Here is an 18,126-nt window from a genome sequence, read left to right as displayed (position 1 = left end):
CTCTCCTTTGTTCTTTTTATTTATTTATTTATTTATTTATTTATTTATTTATTTATTTATTATTATTATACTTTAAGTTTTAGGGTACATGTGCACATTGTGCAGGTTAGCTACATATGTATACATGTGCCATGCTGGTGTGCTGCACCCACTAACTCATCATCTAGCATTAGGTATATCTCCCAATGCTATCCCTCCCCCCTCCCCCCACCCCACAACAGTCCCCAGAGTGTGATATTCCCCTTCCTGTGTCCATGTGATCTCATTGTTCAATTCCCACCTATGAGTGAGAATATGCGGTGTTTGGTTTTTTGTTCTTGTGATAGTTTACTGAGAATGATGATTTCCAATTTCATCCATGTCCCTACAAAGGACACGAACTCATCATTTTTTATGGCTGCATAGTATTCCATGGTGTATATATGCCACATTTTCTTAATCCAGTCTACCACTGTTGGACATTTGGGTTGGTTCCAAGTCTTTGCTATCGTGAATAATGCCGCAATAAACATACATGTGCATGTGTCTTTATAGCAGCATGATTTATAGTCCTTTGGGTATATACCCAGTAACGGGATGGCTGGGTCAAATGGTATTTCCAGTTCTAGATCCCTGAGGAATCACCACACTGACTTCCACAATGGTTGAACTAGTTTACAGTCCCACCAACAGTGTAAAAGTGTTCCTATTTCTCCACATCCTCTCCAGCACCTGTTGTTTTCTGACTTTTTAATGATTGCCATTCTAACTGGTGTGAGATGGTATCTCATTGTGGTTTTGATATGCATTTCTCTGATGGCCAGTGATGGTGAGCATTTTTTCACGTGTTTTTTGGCTGCATAAATGTCTTCTTTTGAGAAGTGTCTGTTCATGTCCTTCACCCACTTTTTGATGGGGTTGTTTGTTTTTTTCTTGTAAATTTGTTTGAGTTCATTGTAGATTCTGGATATTAGCCCTTTGTCAGATGAGTAGGTTGCAAAAATTTTCTCCCATTTTGTAGGTTGCCTGTTCACTCTGATGGTAGTTTCTTTTGCTGTGCAGAAGCTCTTTAGTTTAATGAGATCCCATTTGTCAATTTTGGCTTTTGTTGCCATTGCTTTTGGTGTTTTAGACATGAAGTCCTTGCCCATGCCTATGTCCTGAATAGTAATGCCTAGGTTTTCTTATAGGGTTTTTATGGTGTTAGGTCTAATGTTTAAGTCTTTAATCCATCTTGAATTGATTTTGTGTAAGGTGTAATGAAGGGATCCAGTTTCAGCTTTCTACATATGGCTAGCCAGTTTTACCAGCACCATTTGTTAAATAGGGAATCCTTTCCCCATTGTTTGTTTTTGTCAGGTTTGTCAAAGATCAGATAGTTGTAGATATGCGGCGTTATTTCTGAGGGCTCTGTTCTGTTCCATTGATCTATATTTCTGTTTTGGTACCAGTACCATGCTGTTTTGGTTACTGTAGCCTTGTAGTATAGTTTGAAGTCAGGTAGTATGATGCCTCCAGCTTTGTTCTTTTGGCTTAGGATTGACTTGGCAATGAGGGCTCTTTTTTGGTTCCATAGGAACTTTAAAATAGTTTTTTCCAATTCTGTGAAGAAAGTCATCGGTAGCTTGATGGGGATGGCATTGAATCTGTAAATTACTTTGGGCAGTATGGCCATTTTCACGATATTGATTCTTCCTACCCATGAGCATGGAATGTTCTTCCATTTCTTTGTATCCTCTTTTATTTCCTTGAGCAGTGGTTTGTAGTTCTCCTTGAAGAGGTCCTTCACATCCTTTGTAAGTTGGATTCCTAGGTATTTTATTCTCTTTGAAGCAATTGTGAATGGGAGTTCACTCATGATTTGGCTCTCTGTTTGTCTGTTGTTGGTGTATAAGCATGCTTGTGATTTTTGTACATTGATTTTGTATCCTGAGACTTTGCTGAAGTTGCTTATCAGCTTAAGGAGATTTTGGGCTGAGACAATGGGGTTTTCTAGATATACAATCATGTCGTCTGCAAACAGGGACAATTTGACTTCCTCTTTTCCTAATTGAATACCCTTTATTTCCTTCTCCTGCCTTATTGCCCTGGCCAGAACTTCCAACACTATGTTGAATAGGAGTGGTGAGAGAGGGCATCCCTGTCTTGTGCCAGTTTTCAAAGGGAATGCTTCCAGTTTTTGTCCATTCAGTATGGTATTGGCTGTGGGTTTGTCATAGATAGCTCTTATTATTTTGAAATACGTCCCATCAATACCTAATTTATTGAGATTTTTTAGCATGAAGGGTTGTTGAATTTTGTCAAAGGCTTTTTCTGCATCTATTGAGATAATCATGTGGTTTTTGTCTTTGGCTCTGTTTATATGCTGGACTACATTTATTGATTTGCGTATGTTGAACCAGCCTTGCATCCCAGGAAGAAGCCCACTTGATCATGGTGGATAAGCTTTTTGATGTGCTGCTGGATTCGGTTTGCCAGTATTTAATTGAGGATTTTTGCATCAATGTTCATCAAGGATATTGGTCTAAAATTCTCTTTTTTGGTTGTGTCTCTGCCTGGCTTTGGTATCAGAATGATGCAGGCCTCATAAAATGAGTTAGGGAGGATTCCCTCTTTTTCTATTGATTGGAATAGTTTCAGAAGGAATGGTACCAGTTCCTGCTTGTACCTCTGGTAGAATTCGGCTGTGAATCCATCTGGTCCTGGACTCTTTTTAGTTGGTAAACTATTGATTATTGCCACAATTTCAGATCCTGTTATTGGTCTATTCGGAGATTCAACTTCTTCCTGGTTTAGTCTTGGGAGAGTGTATGTGTCAAGGAATTTTTCCATTTCTTCTAGATATTCTAGTTTATTTGCATAGAGGTGTTTGTAGTATTCTCTGATGGTAGTTTGTATTTCTGTGGGATCGGTGGTGATATCCCCTTTATCATTTTTTATTGTGTCTATTTGATTTTTCTCTTTTTTTCTTTATTAGTCTTGCTAGCTGTCTATCAATTTTGTTGATCCTTTCAAAAAACCAGCTCCTGGATTCATTAATTTTTTGAAGGGTTTTTTTGTGTCTCTATTTCCTTCAGTTCTGCTCTGATTTTGGTTATTTCTTGTCTTCTGCTAGCCTTTGAATGTGTTTGCTCTTGCTTTTCCAGTTCTTTTAATTGTGATGTTAGGGTGTCAATTTTGGATCTTTCCTGCTTTCTCTTGTGGGCATTTAGTGCTATAAATTCCCCTCTACACTCTGCTTTAAATGTGTCCCAGAGATTCTGGTATGTTGTGTCTTTGTTCTCATTGGTTTCAAAGAACATCTTTATTTCTGCCTTCATTTCATTATGTACCCAGTAGTCATTCAGGAGCAGGTTGTTCAGTTTCCATGTAGTTGAGCGGTTTTGAGTGAGATTCTTAATCCTGAGTTCTAATTTGATTGCACTGTGGTCTGAGAGATAGTTTGTTATAACTTCTGTTCTTTTACATTTGCTGAGGAGAGCTTTACTTCCAAGTATGTGGTCAATTTTGGAATAGGTGTGGTGTGGTGCTGAAAAAAATGTATATTCTGTTGACTTGGGGTGGAGAGTTCTGTAGATGTCTATTAGGTCTGCTTGGTGCAGAGCTGAGTTCAATTCCTGGCTATCCTTGTTGACTTTCTGTCTCATTGATCTGTCTAATGTTGACAGTGGGGTGTTAAAGTCTCCCATTATTAATGTGTGGGAGTCTAAGTCTCTTTGTAGGTCACTCAGGACTTGCTTTATGAATCTTGGTGCTCCTGTATTGGGTGCATATATATTTAGGATAGGTAGCTCTTCTTGTTGAATTGATCCCTTTACCATTATGTAATGGCCTTCTTTGTCTCTTTTGATCTTTGTTGGTTTAAATTCTGTTTTATCAGAGACTAGGATTGCAACCCCTGCCTTCCTTTGTTTTCCATTTGCCTGGTAGATCTTCCTCCATCCTTTTATTTTGAGCCTATGTGTGTCTCTGCATATGAGATGGGTTTCCTGAATACAGCACACTGATGGGTCTTGACTCTTTATCCAATTTGCCAGTCTGTGTCTTTTAATTGGAGCATTTAGTCCATTTACGTTTAAAATTAATATTGTGTGAATTTGATCCTGTCATTATGATGTTAGCTGTTTATTTTGCTCATTAGTTGATGCAGTTTCTTCCTAGTCTCGATGGTCTTTACATTTTGGCATGATTTTGCAGCAGCTGGTACCAGTTGTTCCTTTCCATATTTAGTGCTTCCTTCAGGAGCTCTTTTAGGGCAGGCCTGGTGGTGACAAAATCTTTCAGCATTTGCTTTTCTGTAAAGTATTTTATTTCTCCTTCACTTATGAAGCTTAGTTTGGCTGGATATGAAATTCTGGGTTGAAAATTCTTTTCTTTAAGAATGTTGAATATTGGCCCCCACTCTCTTCTGGCTTGTAGAGTTTCTGCCAAGAGATCCGCTGTTAGTCTGATGGGCTTCCCTTTGAGGGTAACCCGACCTTTCTCTCTGGCTGCCCTTAACATTTTTTCCTTCATTTCAACTTTGGTGAATCTGACAATTATGTGTCTTGGAGTTGCTCTTCTCGAGGAGTATCTTTGCGGCGTTCTCTGTATTTCCTGAGTCTGAACATCGGCTTGCCTTGCTAGATTGGGGAAGTTCTCCTGGATAATATCCTGCAGAGTGTTTTCCAACTTGGTTCCATTCTCCCCATCACTTTCAGGTACGCCAATCAGACGTAGATTTGGTCTTTTCACATAGTCCCATATTTCTTGGAGGCTTTGCTCATTTCTTTTTATTCTTTTTTCTCTAAACTTCCCTTCTTGCTTCATTTCATTCATTTTGTCTTCCATTGCTGATACCCTTTCTTCCAGCTGATCCCATCGGCTCCTGAGGCTTCTGCATTCTTCACGTAGTTCTCGAGCCTTGGTTTTCAGCTCCATCAACTCCTTTAAGCACTTCTCTGTATTGGTTATTCTAGTTATACTTTCTTCTGAAGTTTTTTCAAAGTTTTCAACTTCTTTGCCTTTGGTTTGAATGTCCTCCCATAGCTCAGAGTAATTTGATCGTGTGAAGCCTTCTTCTCTCAACTCGTCAAAGTCATTCTCCATCTAGCTTTGTTCCATTGCTGGTGAGGAACTGCGTTCCTTTGGAGGAGGAGAGGCTCTCTGCTTTTTAGAGTTTCCAGCGTTTCTGTTCTGTTTTTTCCCCATCTTTGTGGTTTTATCTACTTTTGTTCTTTGATGATGGTGATGTACAGATGGGTTTTTGGTGTGGATGCCCTTTCTGTTTGTTAGTTTTCCTTCTAACAGACAGGACCCTCAGCTGCAGGTCTGTTGGAATACCCTGCCATGTGAGGTGTCAGTGTGCCCCTGCTGGGGGGTGCCTCCCAATTAGGTTGCTCGGGGGTCAGGGGTCAGGGATCCACTTGAGGAGGCAGTCTGCCGGTTCTCAGATCTCCAGGTGTGTGCTGGGAGAACCACTGCTCTTCAAAGCTGTCAGACAGGGACATTTAAGTCTGCAGAGGTTACTGCTGTCTTTTTGTTTGTCTGTGCCCTGCCCCCAGAGGTGGAGCCTACAGAGGCAGGCAGGCCTTCTTGAGCTGTGGTGGGCTCCACCCAGTTGGAGCTTCCGGGCTTCTTTGTTTACCTAAGCAAGCCTGGGCAATGGCGGGCGCCCCTCCCCCGCCTTGCTGCCACCTTGCAGTTTGATCTCAGACTGCTGTGCTAGCAATCGGCAAGACTCCGTGGGCGTAGGACCCTCAGAGCCAGGTACGGGATATAATCTTGTGGTGCGCTGTGTTTTAAGCCAGTCGGAAAAGCGCAGTATTCGGGTGGGAGTGACCCGATTTTCCAGGTGCCGTCCGTCACCCCTTTCTTTGACTAGGAAAGGGAACTCCCTGACCCCTTGGGCTTCCCGAGTGAGGCAATGCCTCACCCTGCTTCGGCTCACGCAAGGTGCGCGCACCCACTGACCTGCGCCCACTGTCTGGCACTCCCTAGTGAGATGAACCCTGTACCTCAGATGGAAATGCAGAAATCACCCGTCTTCTGCGTCGCTCACGATGGGAGCTGTAGACCGGAGCTGTTCCTATTCGGCCATCTTGGCTCCTCCCAATCCCTTTGTTCTTTATAGGAGATTATTTTTTCCTAAGTTTAGGAAGTTAGGCTTTCTAAGTGAAAAGGTTTTAGCAGTTCTTGAGTCTTTAGGGGCAGCATATAATTTATTCTAGGAAATATGTGATGTTAAAAAAATTCAAAACAATTACAGAAAAATATGGCATTTTGGATATTGATAAAATAATAACAACAACAAATCCCCACAATACGTACAAATTCCACATTTCTTTGATGAACATGTTGGAGATATTTCAATACACTATTTTTGTATAAGGACCCAGTTGTATCATTATTAGTGCAGGTAAACAAAGCAGAAATCCACACCTGGATTTTATATGAAAACTCATTCCACACCTGCCAATTAGGGCTTTGCTGAATTGTGTGCTGTTGTCTTGTGATGAAGCTGCATCAAGAGCATTGAAAACATCATACATTCTCTAAAAAAAAAAAAAAAAAGACCTCAGTCACGGTCTTTGAGGCAGAACCAGGGAGATCAAGGAACTAAAATTCCAAGTCAAGGACTGAGGTTGACACAATTAAAAAGTGGAAGAGAAGAGAATGCAGTCTCTTAGCAGAGACTGTGTGTACTGACACAGTGCTTTTCTTTGTCAAAGCACCACATAGACACTTAACTTTTTGATCCTCACCCTGTCTTTAAAAACTAATTGTTATTTTCCTTTTTAAGAATGGTGACTAAATAATGTATGAAACTGAGTTAATTTCCAAGGCTTCTTCAGGGGTCAATGAAAGCCACAGAACTATAGGTTAGACACCTAAAACTTCTAATATTAGGCCCCAGTACTTTCTCTTAAAAAGTCCCTATAAAAATAACAAAAATTACCTCTTTTTCAATAAAATGGCGTAAGCTTTTCTCAAATTGTCTCAATGTTTTTTAGAGAAGTCATAAAAATGTTTGTTTCAAGTGTGTAGATAAAATATTATATTAATTGTTTGTAAAGACCTGCAAATAAATTTTAGCTGAACTTGAAAAAAATCATAAACTTTAAGGTTGGCTAAGGACAAAGTTGTGAAAGGTATAATTTTCTGCAGTGTCTTCCCACATCTCTCTCCACCTCCGTTCTCTCTCTTTTTCTTTAGCAATTCTCTCCCTATAGGTCAGGATCTCTGCCCTAGTAACTCCTGATCTTACGCTGTGTGTTCAAGAACTTCTACTGCTAAGCCATGCATAGTAGTTATTCAGACTTTTGATCGGGAGGAGGCAGATCAAAGTCTGAAAAATATCTGGCCTTTATAAGCTGAGTGACCTTGACAAATTTCTTTTTGACCTCTCCAAGTGTCAATTTCCTCATCTGTCAACTGGGATAATAACAGTGTTTCTCTCAGACTGTGCATGCGAAAAGACTTGGCCCAAATCTCTGAAATGTTTGAAATAGTAAATAAATTTGAGTTATTTTTCATGCCGCTTCTTTTTTTTTTCTTCTATTCCTCACTCTCTTCCTGTTACTATTTCCTCAAACTCTCACAACTTGCTCTGATAATTAAATCTTACCTTGCTGTTAATGAAGATTTCATGGTAAATATCTAAAGATGTCTTCATTGAAAAAGAAACACTTCCTAGTTTGTGGTGATTTAACCCTTTAATTCTTTTTGAACCTCAAGTGCAGAGGTTTGATTTAATTCATTTATTACTTAATTTGTTATTCTGTTTGTGTTTTTGTAGACTGTGTATTTCTATTTTATTTGAAGGTATCTTAATTTATGTAAATGGTAATACTGTGTGTTGGATCTTAGTCTTTTTCATGCTTCTTTCACTCCACAGGCTATTTTTCAGATCCAGCCAAGTTGTTAAGTGTATGCTGGTCTCTCATCTTTGATTGTTGCGTAGTACTTGCCAGTGGGCATCAATTCAAAGCTTTTAAATTTTCACAAAAGAACTTCTAAAGACTGAGGAGAGTGAAGATACATCCCCTCAGTCTCTCAAAGGGGAGCCCAGAGCTCTAGGCCCATATTTCTTTGAAATAATTTGATTTATTATTTAAAAAGAAATCATGTGATTTTTGCATCCTATTTCATAATATGTCCATGTTTGGTTACTATAAAAACAACATTGGGGTTATGGCTGAGTTGTTTAATTGTTATTTTCACTATATCTAGAAAAATGACACTCTAGGAAAATGTACCAATTTTTTTTTTCCTGTTGAGTGTCCCTATTCCCTGGGCACTGCCACATATCCCAAGTTTGAGAAGCATGGTCTTAATCTAAAATAAGCAGTTTCTAAAAGTAGGATTTCAGGAAACATTTTGCTTGGGAGACAAAGAATAATACTTAAATTGCTTCTTATTAGGAACCTCAGCTCTGATAAATATACTTAGCACTAAATACTTGAAATATGTCACTTCCCACAGTAAATAGTTGAGGCTACTGGCTTCCACTCCAAGTTAACCATAAAAATATGGAATAACTAAATGTGTTCCTAAATAAATGCTTTTGAAAGAAGCTAAGTCTTTAGGAGATTTGCCATGGGGTACCTGTAGAATGGCACCATGGGGAGTCTTATATAGGGTTTCAATGAATCTCCCTTTATTTCCATTAACAATTTCCCAAGCCATCTAGAACAACCATATAATCCAAGCAATAACTTCAGATGCCACCCCTTCCAGCCAGGTGGTTTCCCACAACTATTTCCTAGACAGACATTCTAGAGCCACCACATTTCTGTCTTCGTGACTTTGGAAATGCTGTTTTAAGTCTTCCCTCTGTCTTTTACTGATCATTCTTTGTGGTTCAGATAGAGGCTTACCTATTCTATACTACTTTCCCAAATTCCATTTATTATTGTGTTTCTCTGAACTTCCTTGTCACTTAAAGTTTCCTTAACTTATTCCTTATAATTTACCCTGTTGCTTGTGTGCTTATCTTGATTGTAAACTCCTTGTTGAAAAGAACTATATTTTATATATTTTTTAGAATTTCCCTGGGCACCTCGCACAGAAGTGGACATATAGTAAGCTCTCAATGAATACTTATTATTTGATTGAATTGCCAGCCCTTAGCATGTTTGGTTGAATTTCAATTGTACATGCTGTAAGCCTTGGTACTCAAAGTGTGGATCACAGGCTAAGAGCATGAGCATCACTGGGGAGCTTGTTAGAATTGTAGAATCTGGGTCCCACCTCAGACTCACTGAATCTGAGTCAGCATTCAACACGGTCTCCTGGCTGATTCATATGCACATTAACCTTGAGACATACCTAGTGTTCTTCCAAGCTCGCAGTGTCAGTAGGTTAACAAATTCTATAAATACTCAAATGTCAGAATCATTCAATGTCACCTAAAGCTTAAAGAATATAAAATAACATGTTAAAGGTTCAGAAAATCTTTTAAAACTTGATAGCTAGGCTGTATTCCTGGGTGAAATCTGGCACACTCCTTGTTTTTTGTGTAGCCTTTTGATATGGAAGGGGGGCAGGGAAGTGCTGGGTAGAGAAGGGTGAGGTCCTTGGTGAGGGCTCCACCCTCAGGCCTGCACCTGTCGACCTAAGTGAGAACAGGTACTCCTGTTTTCATGCCCGACTGTTGCATTTTCCCAAACCACTGTGGCCTGCCACACTCCCACACACAAGTGGCTGAGCATGGAGAGGAGCAGCGGACAGCAGCAGTGAGCAGCAGTGCGGGATGGCAGAGAAGGAGAGAAGAAGCACCTGAATGTCAAGAGGAGTTCGCAGAGAACAGTCAAACTCCAGGGTATGATTATCTCTCCCACCCCTTCACCTTCCGGCTCCCCATCCATCTCACTGAGAGCCACCTCCACCATCAATAAAACCTTGCACTGATCCTTCAAGCCTGCACGTCACTTGATTTTTCCAGGGTACTGGGCAAGAGCTCAAGATACAGAAGGCTGGCCCTGGGTCCTTGCAATAAGGCAGAGGGTCCATTGAGCTGATTAACATTCAAGCTGTCTTCAGATGGCAAAGCTGAAAGAGGTTTGTAATACTGGGGTTGCAGGCACTCACTCCTACATACTACCACAGGGCCGAGAGCCCAAAGCCCTCGCCCAGGCCTCTGCACCTGCCTGCCTGCATGCTCCCGCTAGGGGTCTGAGCTGCCCGGAGATGGAACAGGCAAGCCACACCCCTGCTACCTGTCCCACGAAGGGAATCAGAGAACTCTCCCATTTCACTATGAATTAAGAATTTTTTTTTTACATTTTCAAATGGCTAACAAAATCAAAAATAATTTCATGACACATGAACATCATATAAAATCAAATTTTAGTATCTGTAATAAAGTTTTATTGCAATGCAGCCACACCCATTGGTTTACACAATGTCTTTCACTCTACAACACCAAAGCTTTGTAGTTGTGACAGAGACCATATGGCCAGTAAAGCTGAAACTATTTTCTACGTGGCCCTTTACAGAAGAAGGTTTGTTGGTCTGTGATCTAGATTCATGCTTATAGACTGTGATCTAGATTCATGATCTAGATTCTAGCTAAACTTGTGGAAAACGAACCATGAACTTTAGACATTCGTCACCTTTTTTTTTTTTTTTTGAGACAGGGTCTCATTTTTTTGCCCAGGGCAGAGTGCAGTGGTATGATCATAGCTCACTGCAGCCTTGGACTCTTGGGCTCAAATGATGTTCTCACCTTGGCCTCCCAAAGTGCTGGAATTACAGGCATAAGCCACCCTGCACAGCCTATTTGTTGACTTTAATATTCTATGTATGCATAACATAGGGGGATGCACAAGCTGCATTATACAATTACCTGCTGTGGAAAATTCTTTTGAAATATTTCAAAATCATTGTCTTGTGGAATAACAGCTTTCTTTTCTAACCAGTCACAGGAAGTAAGAGAAATAAAAGTGCTTGAAAATATCCAGTATGTCATTGTCATTTATAACTCAGTAAGCTATTACAGTTTTGTCAGGTCCAATCTCTAAGGAGGTGAATGAAAATATATATCTTGGGCAATTTGACCCCTATCAACATCATGCATCGTGGTTACTCTGACATCCGAAGAAGAGCAATTCTGCTCTGTTAACTTGAAGACTTGAAGTTAGTGGTAAAGGTCACTCCCTCCTTCACCTTTAGCTACTGGATATCAGATTGAAATTAAAGTGAGGAGGTCTGGAGAAGGTGTTCTACATCTTCTGTCAAATTAGCCTAATCCTCATTAAGTTGTCTTGCTAATTCAGCATGTTTGAAGGGCTCCTGACACTATGAGAAATGTTACCCTATTACTTTAAAGGACTTAAAGGATATGAAGTTTCTTGGTTTGAGTCAATTCCTCCCTGATGCACCCTAGGGCTTAGGGGTGTGTGTGCCCTTTTTAGCTGCTTGCAGGATTGCTGTGCATCCTTGTGTTTAGCAATACAGAATGGCAGCTACATTGATTGGCTGAATAAAACATAAGACAGGAGAAATCCGAAGGCTGCCTGAAGTACTTGTGTTCTTACATCCTTCACATGCAAGATTTGTTAAAGCAAATAAGTGATACTGTAAAAATAAATGTAATGTAAAAGGTGATAGGTTATCAAATGTTTGCACTCTAAAATTTAAATAAAATCCCACCAGAAAGATTTAAGTGCTGAATTTCAAGTTCCTGCTTGAAACAATTCGTTTTGAAAAGTGTATTGTTTAGTTGACAGCTTGCTGGATGACACGCAGTAAAGTGTGGGTTATGCTCTTCTCACTAGTAAAATACGTTTCGAGCCATTCTACTTCTGGGTAATTCATATTCTTTGCTGTATACACTGTGAATACCTGGCTTCTTTCAAATCACTTTCTCTGATGATAAGCAGCCACCACAACACTGTAGGGTTTACTTTAGATGAGGGACTGGAAATGAAATTAGCCATATAAATAAAACACAAACAATGAAAAAATGTGAACCCGTAACTACTTTACTTTTCTTCCATTCACCTTTTGGGAAGAATTAGAGTGAGTTAAGAAAAAGAAGCTCAACAGTGGGTATGATACCAAGCTTGAAGTGAATTGGAAAATGTCACCCAAGAGTCTCTAGGTTTCACCAACCTGGGGTTGCAAATGGGACCATGATAATAATAGTAGCCAGAATGTTATTATTTCTTGCTCCAAATTTTAATACTGAAGCTCCAGGCGTAGGCAAAATCCTCAGCCTGGTGCCAGTGTCCTCCTTCCTAGCCCTATTGATTTTTCCAGACACTAAGGTCTCAGGGGGCACTGCTTCTGCTGGGCCAGGCACCACAATTGATGCGCCACAGTCCTCAAAGTGCCTAAATTGGGCTGGGTGCTCAGTGAATCAGGAGAAAATGTCTCTCTCCTCTTTGATAGACTGTTCTGGAGGTCCCAGTATGGTGCTCTTGTACATCAGTATTTTACAATGCAAAGAAATCCTTGAAATGTTTACTTACAAATCTTTATCTATCTAAACTAGAGCCCAGACGTGTCCATGGGTCCAGTCCACAGATGTTTGACTAATTGCTCCAGTAATATATTTGCAATTAATGCTCACATCCCTGGCTTTGTTGCCAGACCTGTTTGTTGTGCTTTCCTCTTTGTCTCCTTGTAATAAATGACCATCCGTGAGTTTCTTTAGCCCCCATGAAAGTTGACTTGAAGGATGTCATTTGCCAAGTCACAATGCATGTTCATCTTCAGATTCAGCAATGAGGCTACCAGCTTCCATGCAAACATTCCTTTGTTGGGCTACCCTTCTAGTCCATTAGACATTCCCAGACCTGTCTGACCCCCAGCAGTGAATAAAACCTTGGCTCAAGCCAGGTGGTTAGTGTGAGCCAGAGAGTTTCCTAATGCTGTGTATTTATACCCTATTCTCACATGGATAGTGGGATCAGTGTTTCTTCCTGCTCCCTGGGAAACCTGGGAAGATATAATATTTGATATGTCAAATAACATATTTAGTTGAGGCAAAGAGTAGATCTATTTGAAGTGGTGGTAGGACAAGTTCTTTTGCTCACTGAGTATACCTGCGTGTCAGGCATTGTGCTATGTGTTACCTAACTTAATGATCATAAAAGTCTGCTTTGTTTTTATAGTTTATATTATTACTCCAAAACAAAGACAGAAACAACCCCTCTTGAAACTCCTGATATCCAGAGTTGTAATAACTTGCCCAAGTTTATTAGGAATCAATTAGAAGATGGTAGGAGTTTCAAACCTTTGTCAATCAGACTCCAATGCCCATTAACTTCTTTCATTCTAATATATTGAAGGTATTTGTATATCCTTCTTATTTATTTTTGAGACAGGGTCTCACTCTGTAGCCAAGGAGGGGCTGCAGTGGCATGATCACAGTTAACTTCAGCCTAGACATCCCAGGTTCAAGTGATTCTCCCACATCAGCCTCCTGAGTAGCTGGGATTACAGGTGTGTGCCACGACGCCCAGATAATTTTTTGAGTTTTTCATAGAGATGAGGTTTTGCCATGTTGCTGAGGCTGCTTCCTATTTATTATGAAAAAATATAAAAGGAATCTAAATCCCTCTTTATATTTAGATTCTCCTTACAAATTTCCTCTAAATACATTAGCCTAAACTACATACTCATCCTTATTCTTTGCCAGAAACTTTTCACAATAATCTTTTTCCAGAAGAGTTGTTTCAGTATATCAGCACGATAGAGAAGGAGCCACTATTAAGACAAACAAGTCTAAGCAATGCTATCATGTGCAACACCTTGTAGCTGACAAAAATTAGCTACTCATATTACTGGAAGCATAGACCTGGATACCTGCCATTTCATTAGTGGAAGAAGCTTCCTCCCAGTAATAAATTGATTCCAGTTATCTAACAGCCTTCAGGCATCTACCACACTCAGCCAGGAGACCATCAACCCCTTTAACAAAATGAGAAGAAAGAGCAAAGCCAATGCCAAAAGAGATCAACAGGGTGTGAAATTTGGTTTATTGTACTCTAAGTCTGTGGACCAGTCAGATCATGTCACAAATATGCTCCTCACAGTGCTCTACCTGGAACTTCAATTACAAGGATAATAAGTACATCTCTAGCACAACTGCTTTGTGTATTTCTGTATTGTTCTAGACATTGTAACAAAGAAAATAAGTAATTAGCGGCTTTTTGTGTTAAGTGCTTTAGCTGCAATTTGGCTGGAGTATTTTAAATGTAATTGTTTCAATGTTAATCATGCATTACTTTGTAAGCAATACTTTATCAACTAAGGAGACTCTTACCAATAGAATGGATGAGTCTGTTCCACGTTTTCTTTGTAACTGTGAATATTTCCTAATCCCTGTGTATATGTGACTGGTTTTAAGATTTTAACTATTAGATTTTTGAAATATATGTATCAGAATCAAATGCATGAAATCAGTTAATGGGATTGGTAAAAAAATAAAAGGATGTTAACAAAATACACAAATAAATTTTAAAATTTCAGCATAGTACATGTTTGTCTCTGGAAATTTCTATTGATATGTATAAGTAATAAAATATATATTATTTTTATGGGAAAGTTTTTACCTGCTCTGATTAAGTCTAAAAAGTTAAGAAATAAAGTAAGGCATATGTTACTATGTTACATTATATTCATCATATGAATCTGTACATGGTTAAAGATGACAGTTTTTTTAATCCTATAATGTACAGTGTGAAGAAATTTTCATAATTCTTTGATGTCAGATAATGTAATATGTTGGTAATTATTCGATGATCCTTTATTTGCTACATGAATACAACTTACATATTTTATTGGTGAAAATTTTACATTAAATTATAATTTCCTAACAGTTCATTTCACTCAAGAATTTTATTGTGTACCTTCCAATTGGCAAAATGTTTGAAAGTTCTCCGTAAGAAGTACTCTCAAATTATGTGGCATATAAGCTATCTAAACTATGGGATTTGAAATTCTATGATCTGTGGTTTAGTTTTATACATAACAATAATTAATAAAGCAAGGCACAGTCTCATAAGTAACAGATAAACCACCATGATGTACCAAGGCAATGATGAATGTCCATCAGCCCCTCTCGTTTGTGGGTTCCGCATCTGCATATTCAATTGACCACAAATCAAATATAGTGGGAGAAAACATAATAACACAACAATGTAAAATACAAAATAACAACTGTATTTGTATAGCATGTATATTGTATTAGGCATGATAAGTAATCTAGAAATTATGTAAGGTATACAGGAGGATGTGCAAAAGCTATACGCAAATATTATGCCATTTTATATAAGGAACTCGCGCATCCTTGAATTTTGACATCTGAGGGGATTCTGTAACAAATCCCTCATGGATAGTGAGGAAGGAGTGTACTTTTGTCAAAGAAAAAAAGATACTTTATGTCTGGCACTCATATTCTTACATTTATAAACTAATTCAATTATTAGTATTGCAATTTTATTATTTTTTGATTCATTGTTGAGAAGTATTAAATTTTCTTCCTTGCACAATAAGAATATAGTCCAACTTCACTTTCATTTTTTAAAATAAGAGTATTAGAGATCCTTAGAGAGCATATAATTATGGGTTACAAATTCAAATCAATTCAGGTTCCAGGCAGGTAAGCTAATTGGAGAAAGCCATTGAGTTGTACAATAAAAGGGAGTGGTGAAGTCAAGTCAATAGAGACTTGGAGAACGTATTTCTCCTACAAACGCATTAAAAACAGAATACAGCTCTCACTGAGCAAAACCTAACTATAGGGTATTTACCTAAGGGGGCCAATTTGCACCCCTGCAGAGGTCCAGTGATTTGCCATGCAGCTGATCAGAGGCAGAGCAGAAGGAGGCCTTGCACATTTATTAACTTTTAAAAAGACACTAATTTATTGAAAACCTACTCTGAACAAAACTTTGGGCCAGGGAGGGGGTATTCAGCATTGAAACTAACAGAAGTGACAAATCTTATCTTAAATTCATTCTGTGCTGCTATAAGAGAATATCTAAGACTGGTAATTCATAAAGAACAGAGACTTATTTCTTATAGTTCTGGGAGCTGGGAAGTCCAGGGTAGAGGGGCTGATCTGGTGAAGCCCTTCCTGCTGCTTCATTCATGGCAGGAGGTGGAAGGGTGAGGGAGCATGAGAGCGAAAGCAAGAAAGGGGCAGAAAGGGCAGAACTCACTCTTTTTGTCTGGAATTGATTCTCATAATAACGAATCCACTCCCATGAGAATAGCATCTATTCATTTGTGAGGGCGGAGTCCTTATAATGTAATCGCCTCCTAAAGATTCCACTTCTCAACAATGTTGCCTTGGGGATGAAGTTTCCAACACTCTAAACTTTGGGGGACACATTCAAACAATAGCACCTATGTTTTCAAGTCACTTATGTCTCTTGACTCAAGATGATTCCTGATTAATTCCAGTAATGCAGGTTTTGATACATTGGGAAATGAAATCCAAAAGGTTTTATATGACTGTTCATGTTCTAAGAATTTAAAAGCTAGATATCCTAGTAATATATTAATATATCTACTTAAAAAATCCAAATATGTATGTGTAACTTAACAAAAAAAATCCCCACAATAATATTAATGCCTACAACTTTATCTATATGTTGACAAAGCATCTGTTAACAAAAGAAAGGCAGAAGAATAAAAATATATATTCTCAATTCACTCACACACATAGACATAAACTCACACACACAAAATAAAATGCTCCAAACAAAGGTAATTTAAAAAGACAGCTCAATTCTTTTTTGTAGTACTTCTCCTTTAGTATTTAGATAATCAGTCTTGTGAAATAAATTTTTGGAGAGCAGATCATGTAGATTAAATTGGCTCTAACCTTTAACACATAGAACAACCTCAGAAGCAGAAAGCTAAATGCTTTCAGTAAAAGGCACTAAATAAAAATATATGTGAAGAGGCGGGTATAACAAAATAGGAAGTTTGTTGGGATCTGTGAGTTCTTATTGAACTAGAGTGTAGAAATTGCTTAAAGACATCAACATTCTTCTTTTTAAAAAATATGTTTTCTGCTAGCTAAAACAAAGCACTTTGTTCTGAATCCCTCACTAGTCTGTTTAACCTAATTCTCTCCATTGCTTTCCTAAAGCAACTATCTTGAAAAACCAGTCATGACTTTAAAAAAAATTACCAAAATCTTCTGGTTTTGATATGGAAACCATTAATTAAAGGAGCAGATTCACTCCAGAATTGCAGCACTTGAAACCAAATCCATAACAAGTTTTACCAGAACAAGGTTTTCTTCCTATGGGTAATCACTTATTCAATTAAAATATGCTTCACACTTTCATTACCTGAACAGAAGAAAATAGAGGATAATTTGTTATAGCTAAAAAATTAAAACAGACACAAAGGAAGAAGAGCAGAAGTTCACATCAGGGCTTGGCTTTTATATTTACTGGAAAGAAGTATTTTCTTTTTTTCTTTCTTTTTTTTTTTTTCGAGATGAAGTCTTGCTTTGTTGCTCAGGCTGGAGTGCAGTGGCACAATCTTGGCTCACTGCCACCTCCACCTCCCAGGTTCAAGTGATTCTCCCACCTCAGCCTCTTGAGTAGCTGGAATTACCGGTGCCTGCCACCATGCCCTGCTACTTTTTGTATTTTTAATAAAGATGGGGTTTCGCCATGTTGGTCAGGTTGGTCTCGAACTCCTGGCCTCAGGTGATCAGCCTACCTCGGCCTCCCAAAGTGCTGGTATTACAGGCATGAGCCACTGCTCCTAGCCAAGAAGTATTTTCTTACTTTTTAAGGAAACAGGTCCCCACGGTCTTTTTAAAATCAGAGAGAAACATAGCTCCTCAAGCTGGCATTAAGACTTTTTGGTATTTGGAAATGCAGTGTTTTAAATCTTGTTGCTTTAAGTACAGGAGATATAAGCTAGAAGAATCACTCATGCTATCAACCCTTTTGAGAAATAATACCAAAATCTCTTCCTGCATCATTAGGTGAAAGCATTTATCATTTAAAAAAATCAGACAGCGGTTGCTTTGCCATAAATTTTCATTTCCTTAGAAAATATAAAGATCAAAGCATTTCATTTTGTAAAGCATGCATTAATGACCATTACAGTTATCGAAAAAGATTTTAAACTGCTGTGTTCTTGTCCTTGACAACTTACAAAGAACCACTTTTTGTGAAGTGGTTC

The sequence above is a fragment of the Gorilla gorilla genome, chromosome 3, assembly GCF_029281585.2.
Source record: "Gorilla gorilla gorilla isolate KB3781 chromosome 3, NHGRI_mGorGor1-v2.1_pri, whole genome shotgun sequence".
Taxonomy (NCBI): domain Eukaryota; kingdom Metazoa; phylum Chordata; class Mammalia; order Primates; family Hominidae; genus Gorilla; species Gorilla gorilla.
The sequence above is the reverse complement of the archived record's forward strand: the minus strand, read 5'-3'. Positions refer to the sequence as shown.